A 7,702-nucleotide genomic window follows, 5' to 3' on the forward strand; every position below is an offset into this window, starting at 1 on the left:
AGTGGGCAAATGTCATAGTGGTTTAAATGAATTTTGTTTTTTATTATTTTGTTTTTTTATTAGTTGTTCATGACAATACAATGATCTTGACATACATTACATTTGAATCAAATTGAGTATAATTTCTCATTTTTCCAAGTGTACAGGTAGCAGAATCACATTGGTTATCCAGCCACATATATATATATATATATATATATATATATATATATATATATATACAGCAATACTAGTGTCCATGAAGTTTAAATGAATTTTTTTTGCTCTGTCACTGAGGCTTATTTTAAAGCAAATATGTTTTTTCCTCTTCTCCCTCTTCTAAATTAGCAAGTAAATTTTGATTCCCCAAGTACATCCCAGTCAGGGCACACCTGAAATATAATCTTTTAATTATCTTTTAAAAAATCCTCCATTCTGGTAAATGGATGGAGTTGGAGGATGTAATGCCAAGTGAAGTTAGCCAATCCCCCCAAACCAAACGCCAAATGTTTTCTCTCACATGAGGAGGCTGATTCATAGTGGGGTTGGATGGGTCTTGGGAAGATTAGAGGAACTCTAGATAGGAGGAAGGGATGGGAGGGAAAGAAAAGGGGCATGGGAGTAGAAAAAATGGTGGAATGAGAAGGACATCTTTATCCTAAGTACCTGTATGAAGACACGAATGGTGTGAATATACTTTGTATACAACCAGAGATACGAAAAATTGTGCTCTCTATGTGTAATATGAACTGTCACATAACAAAGTGAAATAGAAAATAAATTATAAATATCCTCCATTCCCACAATGAGCAGAATCACTGGAGATCTTGGCATTTTTCCTTTGCTAATAAAGCAATAAAACCTTTTTTTCCCATTTTTCCAAAACTGTGTCCTTGTTATTGGATTAGCATCAGTGACAACAACTGAGCTCTTGGTAACAATAACAGTATCTACATTTTTTTGTGTGTGTGTGTCTTTCTAGAAGAAGTTCTCGGATTTTTGGAGACAAGATGTTTGTATTTTAGTTCAGTACCACTTCTACATGACAGGCCATTGTTGTATTCTTTCTGATACCGCTAAGCTTCAAAGTCTTCAAAAACTTTGCATTAAAGAGAAAAGTATGTTCACCTCCAAATAACATTGTGCTCTTCCCTGCTCCTGTCTCTTCCACTGTGTCCAGAGATACAGCAAAACGACACTTGATTCTCAAAGCTAGCATGAGAATTTAACCTTGATTAAGTTGCATTTCTCTCATTTAAAAGACATAAAACTGTGCTTGTATTGTCATCAGCTGACCTTCTATGTGACAGGAACACCTCAATTCAAAGTCACCTTTATGTCACCCTATAAAACTCTTTCAAAAGCTAAACCCATACTTGGATTGAGATACTTCATTTTAAATCTACAACATGAGCTTTTCACTTTTACTCTAAAAGCTTCTCCACACTCCATTGCCCATTTTGCCTATATGCAGGTCAGCCAAAGGAGTTCTTGCCTTTGTGGTTAGCCCTACTCAGTAGGACAGGAGATTGTATAAGAAAATCACATTTCCTGTCCCTCTGGGCACCCATCTTGGAAAATATTATGCATGTTCCTAGAAGGAGGAGGCATAACAGAATCTCTATGGCCCACAGCCGCACTTCATGCCACACTTAAATGTTAACTTCCCCTTCCTCCAAAAACAGTAAAAATTATTTAAAAATCAACAGATTAAAATTCTACTTTTGCAGAATAATTTCAAGCACTTCAAAGTAAATTAATTTTCAAATATATTGCAATTATTATCTCAAGATTATATTCATGAATATTTTTGGTAAGAACTTTAAATAAAATTTTTATTTCCATCAAATTACTTTCTCCTCACATAAAACCAAACTAAAACCTGTAATACACACATTTCCATTTTCTCCCAACATTTTTCTTTTGAAGAAAATAAGTCATCATTTTTCATTTATTGGCTCTTTAAAAACTCCTGATGGGTTTATGGCATCATCTACCAGATGCTTTTATTCAGTTCACAAATTAAAATATTCAGATGCTTTTATTCAGTTCACAAATTAAAATATTCCTAGTGTTTCTAGGATCGTTCATTTCTCTCTCCCTCCCTCTCTCTCCCCATCCCCTCTCTTCTTTTCCTTCAAGATGCCAAATCTAGTTTAGGGCTTCATGCATGCTAGGCAAGCACTCAACCACTGCACTATTACAGAGTACAACCCAAGTCCCAACATTCCTGCTTTACAAGTAAATCACAATATTCAATACACTTGGTAAATGTCAATGAAAATCAAAACTTTCAAATCTTGCATAGTGTATTGGTTTCTAAAACTGGATGACTTTAAACAACTGCAATTTGTAACATTCAAGGCTAAAAGTCTGAAATGAAGAATTAGTAAGCACCCTGGGAAAAAAATTTTGCTGTGCTTCTTCCTCACTGTTTGGTGATTGTCCACAATCCACCCTAGGCTTATTTTTAAATAACAATAGGAATAACTGTAAATGTGATGTAACAAATGCAATAATAATCATTATTGAGATTTTCTGAGCTGCCATGCACCTTGCTCAGAACTTCAAATGTGATGTTTATAATGTTACTCTAGTATATGATACTACAATCATTCTCTCTGAAGAAATCACAGCTTACAGAGTTTACAGTACTTGCACAATGTCTCAAATGTAATAAGTAATTAACCCTCACATCTAAGAAATAAGTTTGGCTTCAGTAGGCATAATGTAGCTCACAGTGCACTCTGACCCAAGAGATGGAGGCAGATCTGAGGACTCCTAAGCCTCCCTTTCTGTGCACTGAACATTCCTATTTCCTTATAGGACTGTGCTGCTGTCCTCAGAATGTCTTTCATCTTAATTCCAATTTTGTTTTCAGATGAAATCAAAGTAAGCAAAAATCTTTCTTATCTGTTCTGATGGAAGCAAAATGGAGAACCAGGGCCTTTTTTATTAAACAGACCCAAATTATTATAGATGATTACAACTGATTGTGTAGACCCATTTTAAACAAGATTGTCTTATTTTCACACCATTGATAATGTGGCAGTTTATGAATCAATTGCTCTTGAATTCCACAAATCTAGCTAATTCATAGCATGTCCATGTGGTGTGTGCTCTTTCATCCCATAATTCCCATAAGGAAATGTCTAAAAAAAAAAGTCTTTTTTCTACCCATATATTGATCTATCTGGAATGTGAATGTTAAACAATTGTTTTTTCGTGCTAATTTTAACTCTCCCCCTTATCCTTGTCATCTCCCAATATCCACTTTGAAATTTTATTCATCCACTGACTTGTTCTTTTTGTTTTTTGTTTGTTTGAGTACTTCTTGTTGTTGTTGTTTTGTTGCCCTTAGTACTGAGATACATCCCAAGTCTTTTTTTCTTTTCTTTCTTTTTATTTTTCCAGAAAAGCTCTCATTAAGTTGCTTAGGGTCCCACTCTGGTGGTCTCAAACTTAGAACCTCAGTCCTGAGCTCCTGTTTTCCTGATTTTGCTTCTTTCTGTCTCTCAACATTCAATATACAACAAATGTAATTTTATTTTTTAATAGTTTATGTTTAAAGTATACAGTATGAAATCAAATCATATTGTTATACTATGAGTATACACAGATACATAACAACAAACCCCACCATTATGTTCAACTATAATGCACAGATTTAAAAATGGGGGGAAACAGTTTCTTCACAGCAAAGGGAACAATTAAGAATATGAAGAGAGAGCATACAGAATGCAAAAATAACTTTGGTAGGTACTCTACTGGTAAAAGATTAATATCTAGAATATATAAAGAACTCAAAACTTAAAGCCAAAAAAGCCCAATTAACAAATGGGATAGTTAATTAAGCAAACACTTCTCAAAAAAGCAATACCAATAGCCAACAAATATACAAAAGTGACTTCAACATCCTTAGCAATTAGGGACATGCAAACCATAACTACCCTGAAATTTCATTTTGTATCAGTCAGAATGTCAGCCATTAATCTGATATTACTACTATAAAAATCTACAACAAATTTAGTAACATAAAACAAAAAAAAGTTTGGTATATTATCTGTGAATTTAACACTCAGACCCAATCTACCTTTTCAGTATCCTCAAAGCCACTTAGTACCCCAGAACCATACCTTTCCCCCTTATTCTTGTTATCTACTCAATATCCACTTGGAAATTTTATTCATTCACTGATTTGTTCTTTTTGTTGTTTGCATGGTTGAGTACTTCTTGTTATTGTTGTTTTCCTAGTACTGAGGTACATCCCAAGTCTTTTTTTTTTTTTTTCAGACAAGTTCTCATTAAGTTGCTTAGGGTCCCACTAAGGTGCTGGGTCTGGTGGTCTCAAGCTTAAGTCCTGAGATCGTAGGATTATAGCCATGTGCCACTGTACCTGATACACTGATTTTTTTTAATAATAAACCATTATCTGTTAATTACTTGCTATTATAAAAATTGGAATTACAAAGCTCTGTAGGTGTTATTGTTAAGAAGTTCATATCTAAGCATGGGGGACAAAATATGTAAATAATTTTTTAAAATGTAGTAAATATTTCATGAAAACATATAAATTGTTGACTATTAAAATAAACTAGAAAAGATTAATCATAGGACATACGTTGGAGATGGTTTCAGAAAACACTTAAAATGGAATCATTCACAATGCTACCTTTAAAAATCTTTATTTTCTCTTCTGGAATGTCTTACCCTAATTCCTCTGCTCAACAACTTCTAGCTATTCTTCAAGACCCAAGCTGAAAGTTCATTTGCTTTGAATAATTTCCCTACATCAAGCCATATCTAAGTTTTGATTTCTCTGTTTTCAGTTTTATATCATGGCATAAAGCATCATCTCATGATTCAAAATAAGATTTACAAAGTTACCTACAAGAATAAGAGTTAATGTTATCCTTTGTCTTTTGACAGGCAACTGGACTGGTTCCCTAACATCAGTATAATGAATTAAGCTGCTGTGAAGAATGATGTGCCTATATCAGTAGAGTGTGCTAACTTTACTTCTTTGGGCTAAATACTAAGGAGTTGAATAGTTGAGTCATAGTGGTTCCATACCTCAACACTGCTTTCCAGAGTGGTTTTATTAATTTGCAGTCCCACCAATAATGTATGATTATATATTCCCCTATCCACACCTCACCAGCATTTGTTGTGATTTGTATTCTTGATGATTGCCACTTAATTGGAGTGGGATAAAAACTCAGTTAGTTTTGATTTTCATTTCCCTGGTTACTAAGAATGTTAAACATTTTTTATATATTTGTTGGTCATTTGCATTTCTTATTTTGAGAAACATCCGTTCAGTTAATTTGTCCATTTGTTTAGCAAGCTATTAGTCTTTTTGGTGTTAAGTTTTTTGAGGTATTGAAATATTCTGGACATTAATTCCCTCTCAGAAGAGTGCCTGGAAAAGATTTTCTCTCATTCTATAGACTCATTCTTCCTATTCTTATTTTAAAAATTTTTTTTTGATTTATATAAACCTCTTAATTTGAAGCCATCCCATTTATTGATTCTTGTTTTTATTCCTTGAGCCTTAGGAGTCTTACTAAGGAAGTTGTTGCCTGTGCCAATATGTTGGAATGTTGATTCTGTTTTTTTCTAGCAGTTGTAGTTATGATTAATGGATAAAGAAAATGGGAATATATATATATATATATACAGTAGAATTTTACTGAGCCTTGAAGAAGCATGAAATTGTGCCATTCACTGGTAAATGGTTGGAACATCATACTGCGTGAAATAAGCCAGACTCAGAAACTCTAGGGTCAAATGTTTTCTCTTGTATACATAAGAGAGAAATAAGGAATTTAAAAAGAGGAGGATGATCTCATAAAAATAGCAGGGAGAACATGGAGTAGAGGAAGGGAATTGAGTAGGAGAAAGGAGTGATGGAAAAGAGGAGGAGCTGCAGAAAGAAATTGACAAAATTATGTGAGGGACATTTATGAATATATCACAATGAATTCTACTCTTTATGTATCTATACCCCAGCAATGAAAAAAAATTAAAAATCAAGAACAATAGAGCAGATGAAAGGGGTTAGAAGATGGAGGAAGGGAAGAAAAATATAAGTACTAGAGATTGAAATAGAGCACATTATATTTTATGTATGTAAGGAATATGTAAAAAATAAACCCCACTATTATGTGTAACTATAATGCACTAATAAAAATAAAAAATAATAATAGTTACCTATGTATAGTAAGGAGAAGAAAAAAGACAGTTCAGAACTGTCCAATTCTTCATTGTTGAAGAAGTAAATGGAAGCATGACTTTGGGGTGACATTTCATGGATGGTCAGGACTTCAGTTTATGCATTTGCTACATGTTGTTAAGTGTCTAGCAGTAATGGGCTCAGCCTCTGCTTTGAGAAGAATAGTGATGGTCTATGTTGACAGGGGACAGAATCACATATATAAATGTTATGACTGTTAATAAATTTCTCAACTGATTCAAATTGCTACATTTTCATTAGTAGAAATATAAATATATGTGTATATTTTGTTGAATTGTAAAGTCTGACTTAGTTTTTCAATTTACCTAAAATGACATTTGAAGGTAATGAGGATTTGATAAATACATTATCTTCCCTCTTTTCTACTTTATTCTTTAAGTAAAAAGAATAAAAATAAAAAGCAATAGAAAAGCAGTGTTCAATTGACAAGAATTTTCTTTGGAAATAGGTCTTCAAGCATATTAGTGACAAAGAACAGTGTTTTGAAAAAGTGTTTTCTGAGCTTTAAAGTCAGATGGATCTGAATTTAAACTCATGCTCAGCCAACTTGCCCTTGGTATATCATTAGGCAAATTTTCTGAGTACCGTATTGTCAAATTTATTAGGAGGATAAAAATGATCTAACTTGTAGGATTAATGTGACTATTAAGTGAAATCTTCATGACAAGAGCTTAGCTCAGGGCTTAGCATACACTAAGAAATTAACAAATGATAGCCATGGATGAGTCATGCTAATCATGGTTCTCTAGAGTACCATAACTTATAGGAAAGAGGGCCATAACCCTGGATTTATGGTAGAGTTTCATGCTGATAAACTTATGTTAAGTTGAAATATTATAAGTTGAAAGTGCATTTAATACACCTAGCCTACTGAACATCCTCTGAGCAACATAGCACAGTGTAGAGTGTTGGTGGTTCACCCTGGTGATCCTGTGGCTCTCTGGGGGCTGAGGCTTGCTGTGACTGCCCAGCATCATGACAGACTATCATATCACGTATTGATAGTCCAGGAAAAGTTCAAAGCTCAGAATTCAAAGAACAGTTTCTACTGAATATATATTGTTTTTTTCATCATTGTGAAGTTAAAAAGGTAATTCAATTCATCATAAATAAAAGATTGTGTGTGTGTGTGTGTGTGTGTGTGTGTGTGTGTGTGTGTGTTACAAGGAATTGGCTCACAACTATGGAGGCTAAGAAATCCCAAGTCTGCAGTTGGCAAGCTGGAGATGAAAGAGAGTCAATATAAGCTCAGTGTGACTCTGAATACCTGAGAATCAGGAAAGCCAGTGGTGTAAATTTCAGTCTGAGAGCAGGAAAAAACCATGTACCATATTAATCAATAAAACCACCAGATTTCTTTCCTATTTAATCTATTTGTTCTATTCAAGTCTTAAAACTGATTGGAAGGTGGACATCTGCATTAGGAAGGCAATGTGCTTTACTTAGTCTACTGATTTAAATGTTATT

The sequence above is a fragment of the Callospermophilus lateralis genome, chromosome 2, assembly GCF_048772815.1.
Source record: "Callospermophilus lateralis isolate mCalLat2 chromosome 2, mCalLat2.hap1, whole genome shotgun sequence".
Taxonomy (NCBI): Eukaryota; Metazoa; Chordata; class Mammalia; order Rodentia; family Sciuridae; genus Callospermophilus; species Callospermophilus lateralis.